At 46.7% G+C, this 16858-nt stretch overlaps 1 protein-coding gene across 3 annotated transcripts in view; it reads left to right on the forward strand.

The window, feature by feature from the left end:
* PPP3CA (protein phosphatase 3 catalytic subunit alpha) overlaps positions 1–16858 on the forward strand; it is a 393218-nt gene that overhangs the window by 254800 nt on the left and 121560 nt on the right. The window lies entirely within an intron of this gene.

Consider the following 16858-nt stretch of genomic DNA (forward strand, 5'->3'; position numbering starts at 1 on the left):
GGGTGGGTGGGCGGGAGGGACGGGGACCTGCTGTGTAGATTTACTTGGGCCGGAGAGAGCTTGGATGTATTAGGAGAGAATGACAGCAGGCTACAGAGAAACCATATGGTCCAGAGCTTTGAAGCCTGGAATCAAAAATTTTAATTTAAGGCAAGCGACAACAGGAAACCAGGCTTTCGACGGGAAAGTGATGGGATCAGATCAGTGCCTGGGGAAGATGATTCTTGACACTCCATGTAGCATAGCCTGGAGTGGAGAAAACTGGTGGCAGAGAGAAGAGCGAGGAATCTAGTATCAAAGTTTAATTGTGAGGAGAAAGGGGCTTTTTTTAAATCAGCATGGCAAGGGCAGTTTGGGAAATCACAAGCTGAGAAGCAGCCAGCAGTGTTATGACTGAGATAGGTCAGAGGCTCCATGTTTATTAATAATAACAATAATAATAACAATGGTACTTCATGTTGGTATTTAAGTGCTTACTATGTGCCAAGCACTATTCTAAGCGCTGGGGTAGATACAGGGTAATCGGCTTGTCCCACGTGAGGCTCACAGTTAATCCCCATTTTCCAGATGAGGTAACTGAGGCCCAGAGAAGTGAAGTGACTCGCCCACAGTCACACAGCTGACAAGTGGCAGAGCTGGGAGTCGAACCCATGACCTCCGACTCCGAAGCCCGGGCTCTTTCCACCGAGCCACGGCCGCTTCCCCAGCTACTTGTTAAACGCTTACTCCGAAGCACTGTCATAATCACTGGGGTAGAGGCAAGTTAATCAGCTTGGACACAGTCTCTTTCCCACATGGGGCTCACACTCTTAATCCCCATTTTACAGATGAGGTAACCGAGGTCCAGAGAAATTAAGTGATTCGCCCAGGGTCACACAGCAGACATGTGGAAGAGCCAGGATTAGAACCCCTGACCGTCTGACTTCCAGGCCTCTGGTCTATCCACTGGGCCATGCTGCTTCTTTACAGAACGAGGGGCAGAAGTGTTGCCCGTCAGAACATTTAGGGTAGTTGCATGTTTGTGTATTTAATGATGCAGTCATAGGTGTCCACGGGCTTTCAAGGCATCTGAGGGAGATTGGAGGTGACGAGCTGGGATAGGTTTCATATGAGAGAAGAGAAGCAGCATGCCCTGGTGGATAGTCCACAGTCCTGGGCGTCAAAAGGACTGGGTTCTAATCCTGGCTCTGTCTTGTGTTCGACCTCGGGTGAATCACTTTTCTGGGCCTCAGTTACCTCGTCGGTAAAATGAGGATTAAGATTATGAACCCTATGTGGGACAGGGACTATGTCCAACCTGATTATCTTTTATCTACCCCAGGTCTTAGTATAGTGCCGGACACATAGTAAGCACTTAGCAAATACGACAATCATCATTATTATTATTATCTTTATTATTATAAGACATATTTTATTATTATCTCTATTATTATTATATGACATATGTACATTTGACAGATACTGATTCTGAGTTTGCGTGTCCCCAAAATATTACAACCTGTCCACCCTGGAATACATATGCACACACACTTACATACACATGGAGTGACATACAGTCATCTTCCCTTCCTCTCAGTGTCTCTTCTCCCTCCCTCTTAGACTGTAAACCCCGCGTGAAACAGAGACTGTGTGTCTGATCGTTTAATTTTGTATCTACCCCGGTGCTTAGCACAGTGCTTGGAAACAATAATAATAATAATAATGTTGGTATTTGTTAAGCGCTTACTATGTGCCGAGCACCGTTCTAAGCGCTGGGGTAGACACAGGGGCATCGGGTTGTCCCACGTGGGGCTCACGGTCTTAATCCCCATTTTACAGATGAGGTAACTGAGGCACCGAGAAGTTAAGTGACTCGCCCAAAGTCACACAGCTGACAAGTGGCCGAGCCGGGTTTCGAACCCATGACCTCTGACTCCCAAGCCCGTGCTCTTTCCACTGAGCCACGCTGCCTCTCAAATAGTAAGATGGTAAATAGTAAGGGCTAAACAGATACAGTTATCAACAATTATGCTCATTCACATTGAGGTGGCATCAATATTGCCCGTCCTCAAGACTGACATTTTTCTTTCTTCATGTTGGTACTTCACGGTGCAGAAATAGCAGCGGTAGAAAGTGATCGGAAAGGCTCGGTGAAAACACGAGACGCTGCGTGGTCTAGCGGAAGGGAATCACAGCCCTGAAAGTCAGATGACGTGGCTTCGGTTTCCGGCTTTAGCTGCCGTGGGACCTTGGGCAAGTCACTTGACTTTTCTGTGCCTCAGTTTCCTCATCTATAAAATGAGTTTTAAATACCTGTTTTCCCTCCGTCTTGGAATGTGAGTCCCACGCGGGACAGGAGCAGTGTCTAATCTCATTAGCTTGCGCTAACCCCAGGGCTTAGAAGAGTGCTTGGCACATAGTAAATGCTTAAAAAATGCCATGTTTATTATGGGAAAATTACCGACTCAGGGAAGCCTCGTCATGACCGCGCTTTAAAGCACTCAATCACCTTGTCCCCTCCTACCTTACCTCTTTGATTTCCTACTTCAGCCCATCTTGCACACTTGGCTTCTCTAATACTAACAATAATGTTGGTATTTGTTAAGCGCTTACTATGTGCAGACCACTGTTCTAAGCGCTGGGGTGGACACAAGGGAATCAGGTTGTCCCACGTGGGGCGCACAGTCCTAATCCCCATTTTCCAGATGAGGTAACCGAGGCCCAGAGAAGTGAAGTGACTTGCCCACAGTCACACAGCTGACGAGTGGCGGAGCCGGGATTCGAACCCACGATCCCGGACTCCAAAGCCCGGGCTCTTTCCACTGAGCCACGCCGCAACTTACCGAATCTCAATCTTGTCTATCCCACAGCATTTCCCTTCCCACATTCATTCACTGAATCGTATTTATTGAGCGCTCACCGTGTGCCGAGCACTGTACTAAGCCCTTGGGATGTACAGTTCGGCAACAAATGAAGACAATCCCTGCCCACCACGGACTCACATCCTGCCGTTGGTCTGGAACTCCCTCCCCCTTCGTAGCCGATCACTCTCCCCACTTTCAAAGCCTTGTTAAAAGCGCATCACCTCCAAGAGGCCTTCCCCGACTAATTCCTCATTTCCCCCGCTCCCTCTGCCTTCTGTGTCACCCTTGCCCTTGGATTTGCCCCGTTTATTCACTGCCCCCTCCCTGTTTATTCACTGCGCTGAAAGACAGTGTCGCCTAATGGGTAGAGCCCAGGCCCGGGAGACAGACGTTACCGGCTTCCATTTCTGCTTCTGCCTCTTGCCTGTTGTATGACCTTAGCCAAATCCCTTCACTTCTTTAAAATGATGATTGAGACCGTGAGCCCCGTGTGGGACAGGGACCGGGTCCACCCTGATTTGCTGGAGAAGCAGCGTGGCTCAGTGGAAAGAGCCCGGGCTTGGGAGTCGGAGATCATGGGTTCGAATCGCGGCTCGGCCACTTGTCAGCTGTGTGACTCCGGGCAAGTCCCTTAGCTTCTCTGGCCTCAGTTACCTCATCTGTAAAATGGGGATTAAGACCGTGAGCCTCACGTGGGACAACCTGATTACGCTGTATCTACCCCAGCACTTAGAGCACTGCTCTGCACCTAGTAAGCGCTTAACAGATAGCAACATTATTATTATTATTGTATCCATTCTTAATGACAGTCATGCCCATCGCCTCACCCCTTGTTCCAGGTATTTAACTCCCTCCTCAGACCCCCTGCCCCCATCTCCCCTATCTCTTGCCCTTCATGACCTGGCCACCGACTTATCGAGAAGATCAAAACCATCAGATGTGATCTCTCTAAAAATCCCCCACTCCACTCCACTCCACTTCCTCCCTCCTCCTTCCCCTTCTTCAACTCTCCCATCCTTCCCAACAGTACCTCAAGAGGAGATCTCTGCCATCTCGCAAAAATCCATCCCCTTCACCTGTCCCTCGACCTCATCCCGTCACACCAGGGATGTGGGCTACATATACTTCTTGTGGCCCCTAACTATTTATGAGCTAGCATGAATTGAGGAGTGGATCAGCTCACCCTCCGCCTTCACCGGTTTGCTTCTCTAGCCACGGGGACTTCACATCCCTGCTGGGAAGCAGCGTGGCTCAGTGGAAAGAGCCTGGGCTTCCGGAGTCAGGGGTCATGGGTTCGACTCCCGGCTCTGCCACTTGTCAGCTGTGTGACTGTGGGCAAGTCACCTCACTTCTCGGTGCCTCAGATACCTCATCTGTAAAATGGGGATTAACCGTGAGCCTCACGTGGGACGACCCGATTACCCCGTATCTATCCCAGTGCTTAGAACAGTGCTCGGCACATAGTAAGCGCTGAACAGATACCAACATTATTATATCGGAAGGGACGCTGACTGTGGAAGGGCTTGGCGGAATAAGTCATCCTCGTCGGCCCAGGGTTGCTTCTCCCTCTGCTCTGGTAATGGGCCCTAGTGTTTCAGTGGTCTCGTAGGCCTTTTTTCTGTCCCTGCTGAATTTTGTAACCCTGGAAACTGACCATCCTGGCACTGTTAGGTCAGAGGAGTTTTGAATTGGCCCAATAAAAATAATAATCATTCTGGTATTTATAAAACCCTTATTTCGTGCCAGGCACTGTAGTAAGCTCTGGGGTGGATACAGGGTAATCGGGTTGGACGCAGTCCCTGTCCCACGTGGGGCTCACAGTCTCAATCGTTTTACAGATGAGGGAACCGAGGCACAGAGAAGCGAAGTGACTGGCCCAAGGTCACACAAGAGACAAGTGAAGCAGCATGGCTCGGTGGAAAGAGCCCGGGGTTGGGAGTCAGAGGTCACGGGTTCTAATCCCGGCTCCGCCACCTGTCAGCTGTGTGACCGTGGGCAAGTCACTTAACTTCTCGGTGCCTCAGTTGCCTCATCTGTAAAATGGGGATTAAGGCTGTGAGCCTCTCGAGGGACGAACTGATGACCCTGTTCCTACCCCGGTGCTTAGAACAGTGCTCGGCACATAGTCAGCGCTTAACGAATACCAACGTTAAGTGGCGGACCTGGGATTAGAACCCATGTACTCTCAGGCCTGTGTTCTAGCCACTATGCCTTGCTGCTTCTCAACTACTTCGAAACCCAGGGTTAAGAAGGACCGTGGGGCGAGAGCTAATTACATTAGAAGTTTCAATTGTAACATAAAAATCTGCGTAATTCATGGTAGTGGTGACTGATTAATCATTTAGGCTCTCTCTTTCATTGGAGAGGGAGGGGGTGAACATTTTTTGCAAGGAAATCTCCTTCAGTTCTCTCCCGAATGAGGAAAGATCTGAGCAGGAAATGTATTCGCTTCAAAGAGATTTTTGTGTTCTGTTCCAAAATATGAGCTCCGCTACTGGGATTTCTTAACCCGGTCATTCCCTCTGAGCAGGCAAAATGTTACACGAAAGATTGGGTTTCTTTGTACGGTTGTGTTCGGGAGTCTAAGTTGACTGGGAAAGCAATTGTGACAGATATGTTTGTTGAGAAAACAATCTAGAATGTTATTGAAAATACCTGCCTCCCGGAATGTATGAGGAGTGCAAGAAAAGGCCATTTGAGAGACCTTTGAGGATTCATTTTGTTGATCTGTTTAGCCATTCAGGTCTCTCGAATCCCGTTGGATATTTCTGAGAAATTTAAAACCACTAGAAACCAGTGCAGAGTCTGTTAAGCACTTATTAGGTGTCAAGCATTGTTATAAATGCTGGGGTAGATAGAAGGTAATCAGATTGGCCACAGTCCCTGTCCCACTTGGGATTCACGGTCTTAATCCCCGTTTTACAGATGAGGTTCCTGGGGACCAGAGAAGTTTAAGTGACTTGCCCCGGGTCACACTGCAGACGGGAGTGGGATTAGAACCCACTTCTTCTGACTCCCAAGCCCGTGTTTTTTCCTTTAGGCCGTACTGCTTCTCAATGTACTCGTCAGAGTTTAAGCAGTACAACCCAAGTGAGGTATGGTCGCTGTAGCGTGGCTCAGTGGAGAGAGCCCGGGCTTGGGAGCCAGAGGTCATGGGGTCGAATCCCGGCTCTGCCACTTAGCAGCTGTGTGACTGTGGGCAAGTCACTTCCCTTCTCTGCGCCTCAGTTCTCTCATCTGTTAAATGGGGACGAAGACCGTGCGCCTCACGTGGGACAACCTGATGACCCTGTATCGACCCCAGCGCTTAGAACAGTGCTCTGCACATAGGAAGCGCTTAACAAATGCCAACATTATTATATCCAAACGCCCCATGATGGCACTGGCTACTCCAAGCCCATCTGAGGCTGCCTTCCTTCAGACATTGGATAAGCAATGTTTTGACAACCTCCGGTTCTTAAAGGTAGGGTCTTAAAAGTTCTTAAAGATTGTGTCCAACCCGATTACCTTGTATCTACTCCAGAGCTTAGAACAGGGCTTTGCACATAGTAAGAACTTCAAGGCGTAGTGGATAGAGCGCAGGCCTGGGAGTCAGATGGTCATGTGTTCTAATCCTGGCTCTGCCACATGTCTGCTGTGTGGCCTTGGGCAAGTCACTTCACTTCCGTGTCCCTCAGTTACCTCATCCGTAAAATGGGGAATGAGACTGTGAACCCCAGGCGGGACAGGGACCGTGTCCAACCCTGTGTGCTTGTACCCACCCCAGCGCTTAGTACAGTGCCTGGCGCATAGTAAGCGCTTAACAGATACCACAATTAACAAATGTCCCAACTGAACGTCTCCTAAGCAGTTTGCTGTCTTCCTCACTTGCCTGGCCAAGATCTAGCCAATGCAGATAATTGGATTCGGCATATTATAAAATTCCATCTGAGGTCTCGCAGGGAAAAGAGAAACCTTTAGTTAAAAATTTGCCCTGGTTTGCTAAATAACTGTTGTGTTTTCCTCCCGAGAGTACCGGCACTCTAGAGTTCCACTTGGTTAGGTTTGCACAGTGTTTTAAGATCCTCTGGGTGAAAGGTGCTAGATAAATTTCACTTCTCTGTGATAATCTCCATGTTTGGAACATCAACATTTCCACAGCAACCAGCCTTAATGTCCCAAATGGAGGATTATGACTTCAAGTGGGAAATAAGTAGTGAGAGCAGCTGAGATCTCGAGAAATCAATTCTGTGTTGTGTCTTAGCCTAAGATCTTCTGTAAATACTCTATTAATGACAAGTGTGGGAAGAGAAATCTGGAAAGTGTATTAAAAACCTAATTTGCTAGTCCTTTCAGAAATTTGGATCAAAATAGATTAGGTCATTCCCTCCGTGAGTTCATTTTTTCCCTATGCCTCTTAGTAGCTTTGAAGGAAACCATCTTTTTAAAGTCAAACTTCAAATTCTACCTATGTGTTTCAAACCCCGTTCTTTGGTTTTAGTAATAATAATGCTATTTGTTGCGCACTTATTCTATGCCAAGCGCTATTCTAAACACTGGAGTACATACAAGATAGTTAAGCCAAACACAATCTCCACGGGAAGGGGAAGACGTAATGAATCCTCCATTTTACAGATGAGGAAACCGAGGCACAGAGCCGGTATCTGACTTGCCCAGGGTCGCACGGCAGACAGGAGGAAGAGCCAGATGAAACTCTACAACCTCTGGCTCCTGGGTCCATGCTCTTTCCCCTAAACCACACTGCTTTCGCAGATGAGGGAACTGAGGCACGGAAAAGTGACTTGTCCAAGGTCACCCAGCAGGTAAATGGCAGAGCCTGGATTAGTACCCAGATCCTCTGACTCCCAGGCCCTTGCTCTTTCCACTAGGCCACACTGGTTCCTTCTAAATATTTTGCTTCATTTTCTGATTTATCTGTGTTTTGGGGAAACGGAGGACGGAGACAGTCTCCCCGTATTTGCTTATCATGTCCTGGTAAGAATGACTGGGTAAATTCAATTGAATTTCTGTTGGTGTTTTTAGGTGAAGTGCATATTTAAAGCGTGCTGAGCTGAAGTCGGACGAACACCTACTACCGGTCTCGGTCGGGTGGCCCCGCTCCTGCCTCTGAGTTCTGCCTCGCTAGTTCAGGAAGTCCCGGGTAGCTTTTCCAGCTTCCGAAGGCGGGTGCCTGGAGGCCCACAGCCCCATTTCTCTTCCTGACTTTCCCATTACTGTAGACAGCACTACCATCTTTCCTGTCTCCCAAGAAGCCTCTTACCTTGGCCTGATCTTAACTCCTCTCTCTCATTCAACTCACACAATCTGTCGCTAAATCCTGTCGGCTCGACCTCCACAGTATTGTTAAAATCCTCCCTTGCCCCTCCATCCCACCTGCCACCTCATAAATCCAAGCATTTATCCTACCCCGCCTTGATTACCGTATCAGCCTCCTTGCTGAGCCCCCTGCCTGCCGTCTCTCCCCACTCCAGTCCGTACTTCAGTCTGCTGCCCGGATCATTTTTCCCCAGAAATATTCAGGCCGTATTTCCGCGCTCCTCAAGAACCTCCAGTGCTTGCCCTTCCACCTCTTCATCAAACCAAAACTCCTCACCGTTGACTTTAAATCAGTCAATCACCTTGTCCCCTCACTATTCTCCTACTGCAACCCACCCCATGCAATTCGCTCCTCTAATGCCAACCTTCTCACTGTACCTCCATTTTGTCTTACTTGCCACCGACCGCTCGCTCATGTCCTGCCTCTGGCCTGGAGCGCCCTACCTTCTTATATCCGACAGACTTTTACTCTCCGCCCCCATTCAAAGCCCTATTAAAGGCACATCTCCTCCAAGAGGCCTTCCCTGACTAAGCCCTCTTTTCCTTTTCTTCCATTCCCTTCTGTGTCACCTTGACTTTCTCCCTTTATTCACCCCCCACCTCAACCCCACAGCCCTGAAGTGCCATATCCATAATTTATTGATTTATGTTAATGTCTGTCTCGACCTCAGGCTTGTGAACAGGGAATACATCTGCTATATTGTTGTGTTGCATCCCCAGCCCCCCAAGTGCTTAGTACAGTGCTCGGCACTCAGTAAGCACTCAATAAATAAATACCCCTTATTTCACATTGAAAAAATTGTTGATGCCACACCAGTTTTTGAAAAGTCAGTTTGTAGAAACTCCTTATTCAGGTCTGTATGCGTTGTAAGTGCCAGGGAGGAAACACTTAACTTGACTGTAATTAGTTTGGGGACAGAGATCTTCCCTTTGTCAAGTAATCGAGTCTGTCACTTTAATCAACATTGGGTCTGTCACTTTAATAATAACCAGCACATAAACAGGTTGTGTTAGCATATTGGTTGACCAATCCGTTGCAGCCTTCTTTTGGAGAATAAAAAGGGATTTTCTGAAGAATATGGTAATTGGTTAATCTTTTCCCAGAGTTTTTTTTTCCTGTAACTGTAATAGATTTGGGCATAACCCAGTTCATTTCTGTGAGAAGTATTAATAGTGGCAAAGTCTAATGGCTATATTCCCCACTGTGACCTCTTCGTTTTAAATGTCCACGAAAATGTAACAAAGAAGACGTCAAGCAGGCTTCACTAGGGTGAGTTCAGGGTGGATGACCCACATTTGAACTAGTAAATGGGCCAGTTGGGAAGTCGACTAAATAAGCGTATTCTTAGAATTTTTCCTGAAATCCCTTGGAAAGTTTGGAAGATGGGAAAGAATCTGGGATTTCAAAGAAAATGATCCCCCAAGAAAATGCTGGGATGAAGAGTATATTTTTCACAAAACCAATTCATTTCAGAGTTGACAGTAATTTAACAATTGCAGAAAATATCAGAAATACGGTTTGTAAGTGTTCCTGTTTTCTAGATAGCAATGGATGGCTACTGGACAACACAACTGATCTCGTTAGTGAAGCTAACGTATAAAAACGTTTGCAAATTTTAACAGGCAAGTTTATAGTAAAGGTGAAATCGTGATTCGCAATTAGTCACAATTTACGATTGGCATTTTTCAGCAGTTTCCACAGCCGCCTAAACCACTATCCTTTTTCACAGTCACGTAGTATGTAACCCAGACGTAATAATGATTAATGATATTTAAGAACTTACTATGTACTAAGTGATGAGCACTGTACTAAGTGCTGACGTATGTCTACTTTCCATAAAATGTGTCCACCAACTACAACAAATACTAATAATGTATTTTTTTTTCTGGTATTTGTTAAGTGCTTACTATGTGCCAGGCACTGTAGTAAACGCTTGGGTAGATACCGGCTAATCAGGTCAGACACAGTCCCTGTCCCACATGAGGCTCACAGTCTTCATCCCCATTTTACACGTGAAGTGACCGAGGCCCAGAGAAGTGAAGTGACTTGCCCAAAGTCACACAGCAGACAAGTGGCAGAGCTGGGATTAGAATCCTTGTCTGCTGATTCCCAGATCTGTGTTCTTTCCACTAGGCCAAGCTGCTACTAGCAGGTCCATTGTGCTTCTTGCTGCGTAATTTATATCAAGACCCAGTTTTCGTGCATCCAGAGAAGAGGACAGATCTGGCTGTGTACATTTGTATACTTATGTACATATCCATAATTTATTTATAATAATAATGTTGGTACCTGTTAAGTGTTTACTACGTGCAAAGCACTGTTCTAAGCACTGGGGGGATATAAGGTGATCTGGTTGTCCCACGTGGGGCTCACAGTCTTCATCAGCGTGGCTCAGTGGAAAGAGCAGGGGTTTGGGAATCAGAAGTCATGGGTTCAAATCCCACCTCAGCCACTTGTCAGCTGTGTGACTGTGGGCAAGTCATTTAACTTCTCTGTGCCTCAGTTACCTCATCTGTAAAATGGTGATTAACTGTGAGCCTCACGTGGGACAACCCGATGACCCTGTGACTCCCCCAGCGCTTAGAACAGTGCTCTGCACGTAGTAAGCGCTTAACAAATACGAAATACCAACATTATTCATCCCCATTTTACAGATGAGGTAACTGAAGCCCATAGAAGTTACGTGACTTGTCCAAAGTCACACAGCTGACAAGTGGCGGAGCGGGGATTAGAAACCATGACCTCTGACTCCAAAGCCCGGGCTCTTTCCACTGAGCCTCGCTGCTTCTCATATTGCTTTATATTAACATCTGTTTCCCCCTCTAGACTGTAACCTCATTTTGGACAGGGAATGTGAGGGTTATATAGTTATATCATATTCTCTCAATCGCTTAGTAGAGTGCTGTGCACCCTGTAAGCGCTCAGTAAATATGATGGTTTGAGTGATTGACTGGTTGATCAAGCACTCAGACGAGAATGGCGTAGCAGCGTCTATACGAACAGGGATGTTGAGGGTGGAGCGCAGACGGAGTGGGGTAATCTGGATGCTTTGGAAGGAGCAGGAGGGACAACAGAAGGGAAAAAGAGGAGAGCAGAGAAGAGGGTGAATGACGGAGAGGGAAGGAGGGAAGAGGCGTTGGGGAGGAAGAGGAAATTAACTCACCCAAGCTGCTGTTTCTCCTTCCTCATCCACCACCATTCAGTGGGGATCTGGCTGGAGTGAGAGTTATCTCATTCACCTCTGCCCAGAGCACCCGGGAAACTAGGGAAATCCACCGGGTATGGGCTGGGGCGGTTAAGAGACCGTAGCTGCTTGGCCTCTCCCCCTCCACCAATCACCTGGACTTTCCAGGCCTCTCTGGGAGTTGTATTTTCCAAACCCCTTGATGAGCCAAAGTCACTGTTCTCTATATAGTATTACTAGTATTACGACCTGCTGAGATGGGAATATGAAGAGGGGAAGCTGAGAGGGGAATTGCATCCTCGATACCGGATGGAAGGAATCTTCTTCATCTTGATAGTTATTGAGTGCTTGCTATGTGCAGAGCATCAGTCTATCATTCATTCAGTAGTTTTTATTGAGCGCTTACTACGTGCAGAGCACTGTACCGAGCGCTTGGAATGTACAAACCGGCAACAGATAGAGACAGTCCCTGCCCTTTGACGGGCTTACGGTCTAATCGGGGGAGACACACAGACAAGAACAGTGGCGATAAATAGAGTCAAGGGGAAGAACATCACAGTAAAACAATAGCAAATAAATAGAATCAGGGTGATGTACATCTTATTAAACAAAATAAATAGGGTGATGAAGGTATATACAGTTGAAAGCAATGATATTTATTGAGCACTTACTGTGTGCAGAGCACTGTACTAAGACCTTGGAGAGTATAGTATAACAGAGCTGGTAAATATGTTCCCTGGCCACAGCAAGCTTACAGTCTAGAGGGCATTCGACTAAGTGCATGGGAGAGTAGTCAGTCGGTCCATTATACTTATTGAGTGCTTACTATAGGCAGAATACTGTACTAAACGCTTGGGCGAGTAGGACATAACAATATATCAAGTACATTCCCAGCCCACGGGGAGCTTCCCAGGCCAGTTGACAGGACGTCCTCAGGTGGTTAAAAAGTTTACTTATTTCATTCATTTTCTTACCTGTGGATTTTTTTTAATGGGATGTTGTTGTAAGCACTCACTATGTGCCCAATACCGTACTATGTATCAGGGTAGATTCAAACTAGCCGATTGGACACAGTCCCTGTTCCATTCGGGGTTCGTGGTCTCAGAAGAAGGGAGAACAGTTATCTCCGTTTTTATGGAGGAGGAAATCGAGGCACAGAGATCACATGGCAGGCAAGAGGCAGGATTAGAATCCAGGACCTCTGACTACCAGGCCTGTGCTCTTTCCATTAGGTCATGCTGCTTCTCAACAGGACTTCATAGCCAAATGCCAGTAGCCATTGCTGTTGGATCCCCACCTCTAGACTGTAAACCCGTTGTGGGCAGGGAATTTCTCTCTCTATTGCTGTACTGTACTATCCAAGCACTTAGTAGAGTGCTCTGCATCTAGTAAACGCTCAACGAATGAATGAATTTTGGCGTTCCAGTCGACGAAAGGGAAAATCCACCTTCCTTTCCTCCATGGGTTGTGTTTGACCATTAGATGTCTGGGGGCACCCATCATTTGCGCGTTCATTCATTTATTCGTATTTATTGAGCATTTACTGTATGCAGAGCACTGTACTAAGCGCTTGGGAGAGTACAGTATAACAATTAACAGTCACATGAGGGGACAGTTGGGTTAAACTGGGTTTCCGAAGTGTAGTGGTTATCATGTTTTCCTAACAAGCGAGAGCCCTTCAGTTCTAAACTCTCTGTAACAGCAGCGTGGCTGAGAAGCAGCGTGGCTCAGTGGAAAGAGCCCGGGCTTGGGAGTCAGGGGTCATGGGTTCGAATCCCGGATCCACCACTTGTCAATTGTGTGACTGTGGGCAAGTCACTTAACTTCTCTGTAGCTCAGTTACCTCATCTGTAAAATGGGGATTAAGACTGTGAGCCTCACGTGGGACAACCTGATTTCTCTGTGTCTCCCCCAGCACTTAGAACAGTGCTCTGCACATAGTAGGCGCTTAACAAATGCCAAAATGATTATTGGATCCCCTCAGCACTTATGTATCTATCCATAGTTCATATTAATCTTTGTCTCCCGCCGCAAAATATAGATGGGACACAATCTGTGTCCTACATGGGGAAGTGAAGAGACTTGCCCAAGGTCACACCCAGACAAGTGATAGAGCCAGAATTAGAACCCATGACCTTCTGACTCCCAGGCCCATGTTCTGTTCTCTACGCTTCTACGTCTTTCTAGGAATAATTTGCAAAATTTGGATATAGAAAACCATGGATGAAGAGAGCATTAAAATAGCATGAATACCACAGATTAATGCTTTCTAGTGGATATTAGACAGAGTGTCACCTCTTCATTATTCTGGAGGAAAGAGAGATTGTGATTATTCTAGAAAAAAACCTAGATTTCATTGACGGAAAAAATCCCCAAAACTAAGAAAGTGAGGCCAAAGCATTGAAAAACTGGTGATCAAAGCATATGCTAAAGAGTTTCGGGAGCAATTTGATTGAGTTAAGCCAACAAAAGGAATGGAGAAGAAAAAAATAGATCAAAAATTTGCCTGTTGCATTTGAGTATTTTGGGAGGCGTTTGAGAGGGATGACGATGAGAACTTGATTGTTATCCCTTAATGCTCCCCAAGGAGTCACAGAATCAAGACTCCGTGTCTCTTGATTTCCAATCTATTATATTTCAGGCACCCTGACAGCTCTCTGAAAATGTTTGTTCGCTTACCATTTATTCTCTGATTCCTTTTTACGATGGCCCTTGACAGTGAGAATTTATCCTCCAGTACGTAGTGTGTCACGTACAGTATATTGACCGTATACTGTATACGGTCACAACACTGGGTGAACCCACGGGACTGGATGATGGATGACGATAACCGCGCTATTTATTAAGCACTGACTGTGTGCCAAGCACTGTGGTAGATGGAGTATAATCAGATTGGGCACAGTCCCTGCCCCTCCTCAGGCTCACAGTTTAAATAGGGACAATGGATATTTAGCCCCCATTTTACAGGTGAGGAATCCGAGGCACCGAGGAGTGGAGTGGCTGCCCAAGGTCACACGGCAGGCAAGTGGCAGAGCCCGGATTAGAACCCAGATCCTCTGACTCCCAGCCCAGTGCTTTTTCCTTTATTCCGTGCTGCCTCCCAGTGGCTCAAGGACGGCCCTTGTTTCAGAAAATTCTGCCCCTACTGAAGTGGCTTTCCCCGTCAAGCCGGACGGATCGGGCTTTCCAGGGGTGATCACAATGTGCTGACCCCTGTGACCCTAGCCTTGCCTGGCTCAGCTCTGCCCTAATGTACCTGCCCATCAATCAGTCAGTCTGTCGATCGTATTTATCGAGCGCTTACTGTGTGCAGAGTTCTGTACTAAGCGCTTGGGAGAATACAGTACCACCCAACACTGAACAGATACATTCCGTGCCCACAACGGGTCTAGAGACAATCTGTGGTATTTATTAATAATAATAATGGCATTTTTTAAGCCCTGACTTGGTGACAAGCACCGTAGTGAGCGCTGAACTATTGAATGCTTAATGTGTGCGGGGCACTGTATCAAGTACTTGGGAAAGCACAATACTCCTGATTTAGGCTCCCACCTGTCACGTTAGTCAGACCGTAACTTTGCATTTCTATTGCCGTTCTTGTGGGTTTTTGTGGTTTTTCTTTCTGGAGTTTCCCACGTTTCTCCCCCCAAAGTGGTAAGAAACCCCCACTGCAACCTTAATTTTTTAAGCTTTTTGTTAAGTAATGATAATAATAGTAATAATGATAGTATTCGTTCAACCCTTACTTATGTGCCAGGCACTGGGCTGGATAGAAGCAAATCAGCTTGGACACGGTCCCCGTCCCATATGCGGCTCGTTGTCTCAATCCCCATTTTACAGATGAGGTCACTGAGGCCCAGAGAAGTGAAGTGACTTGCTCAAGTTCAGGCAGCAGACAAGTGGCGGAAGCGGGATTAGAACCCGTGACTCCCAGGCCTGGGCTCCATCCACTGCGCCATGCTGCTTTTCCTTGCGGGGCTGTTCTAAGTACCTGTGTAGTAAAGGATGGGGAAAATTGGGGAGACAGAATCCCTTACTCTTTCGGTTCGATGGGTGACGGGCCTTTTATATCCGCAAAGATTCCTAACTGAAGTTCCAAGTAATAGAGAAAGCTTGTGGAAAGTCTCCGTGCCTGATCAGAATTAGCTCATGACTGTATGTTTATGCGAAATTAGGCAAGTTACACTAGAAATGATCCTGACTCCTTGGACCTCTGCTGTTAACTCTGAAGGAGAAAGGTAAAGAGACTTGGTAAAGATGTACTTCAATTTAGATTAGTTTTCCTTTAGGGAAAAAAAAAATCGGCAGGAACGTTTTAGGAATCGCTTATACGCTGCTAATCAGAAATGCATATAACTGCTAAAGTAAAAATAGTGCTGTTGGCTTGTTTTAAGATGCTAACTCGTTTGTGAGATGCGGGGAATTTGCTATTCAATTGCAGTTAAACTACTAACTAAACTCTGAATTAGTACTTGCTATTGTTTAGGTGAAAAAAGGGTAGGTATATCTATCTCTTAATCTATTTGAAAGGACAAAACCAAAGGAATTCTATTTAAAAGATGGCGAAAGGGGTGTACCAGCATCAAATAAGTAATTTTACAGATCTTTTAAGTAGGATTCAAGCCAAAAGTACGCGCTTACCGTGTGTCAAACTGTATTCCAAGCACTGGGGAAGGTACGAGTTAATTAGGTGAGACACAACCCCTCCCCTGCATGGGGCTCACAATCTACGGGGCCGGAGGAACAGTTATCCCTATTTTACAGTTGAGGAAACTAAGACGTAGAGAAGTTGAATGACTTCCCCAAAGTCACCCAGCAAGCACTTGGCAGAGCCGAGATTAGAACTCAGGTGCTTCTGACTCCTAGGCTTCAATGCTGCTCTTTCTAAGACCATTTGGGTATCGTATTCAGCGGGACTCCCCAGATGGAGGCACAGATCGTGATATTTTCTCCTCTGGAGGGGTCAGACATCTATGACCGCTAGATTGTAAGCGTCTTAAGGCAAGGGGACACGTCTGCCAACTGTACTGTATTATACTCTCCCAAATGGTCTGTATTGTACTCTCTCAGTGGTCTGCACACAATCAGCGCTGAATAATTACTATCGGTTTATCGATTCGTTGGCGAAACACTCCACCCGACGAAGAAAGTGCAGAGTGCTCAGTGCCAGCCATTACCCTTACTGTCACGAAACTTCCAGAGCATGTCCTGCTGTGACGTCAGCCAGTCGGTCAACCGTATGTATTGAGCGCTTACTGTGTGCAGAGCATTGTACTAAGCGCTCGGGGGAGGACGATATAACATACACATTCCCCGCCCACAATAAACTTAGAGTCTAGAGTGGGAGACGGACAATAATAGAAATAAAGGAGATTACAGATCTGTCCGCACGCGCTCTGGGGCTGGGAAGAGGGGTGAATAAAGGGAGCAAGTCAGGGTGACGCAGAAGGGAGTGGAAGAAAAGGAAAAGAGGGCTTATTCGGAGAAAGTTTCTTGGAGGAGATGTGCCTTCAG

The sequence above is a fragment of the Ornithorhynchus anatinus genome, chromosome 12, assembly GCF_004115215.2.
Source record: "Ornithorhynchus anatinus isolate Pmale09 chromosome 12, mOrnAna1.pri.v4, whole genome shotgun sequence".
NCBI classification, from domain to species: Eukaryota; Metazoa; Chordata; class Mammalia; order Monotremata; family Ornithorhynchidae; genus Ornithorhynchus; species Ornithorhynchus anatinus.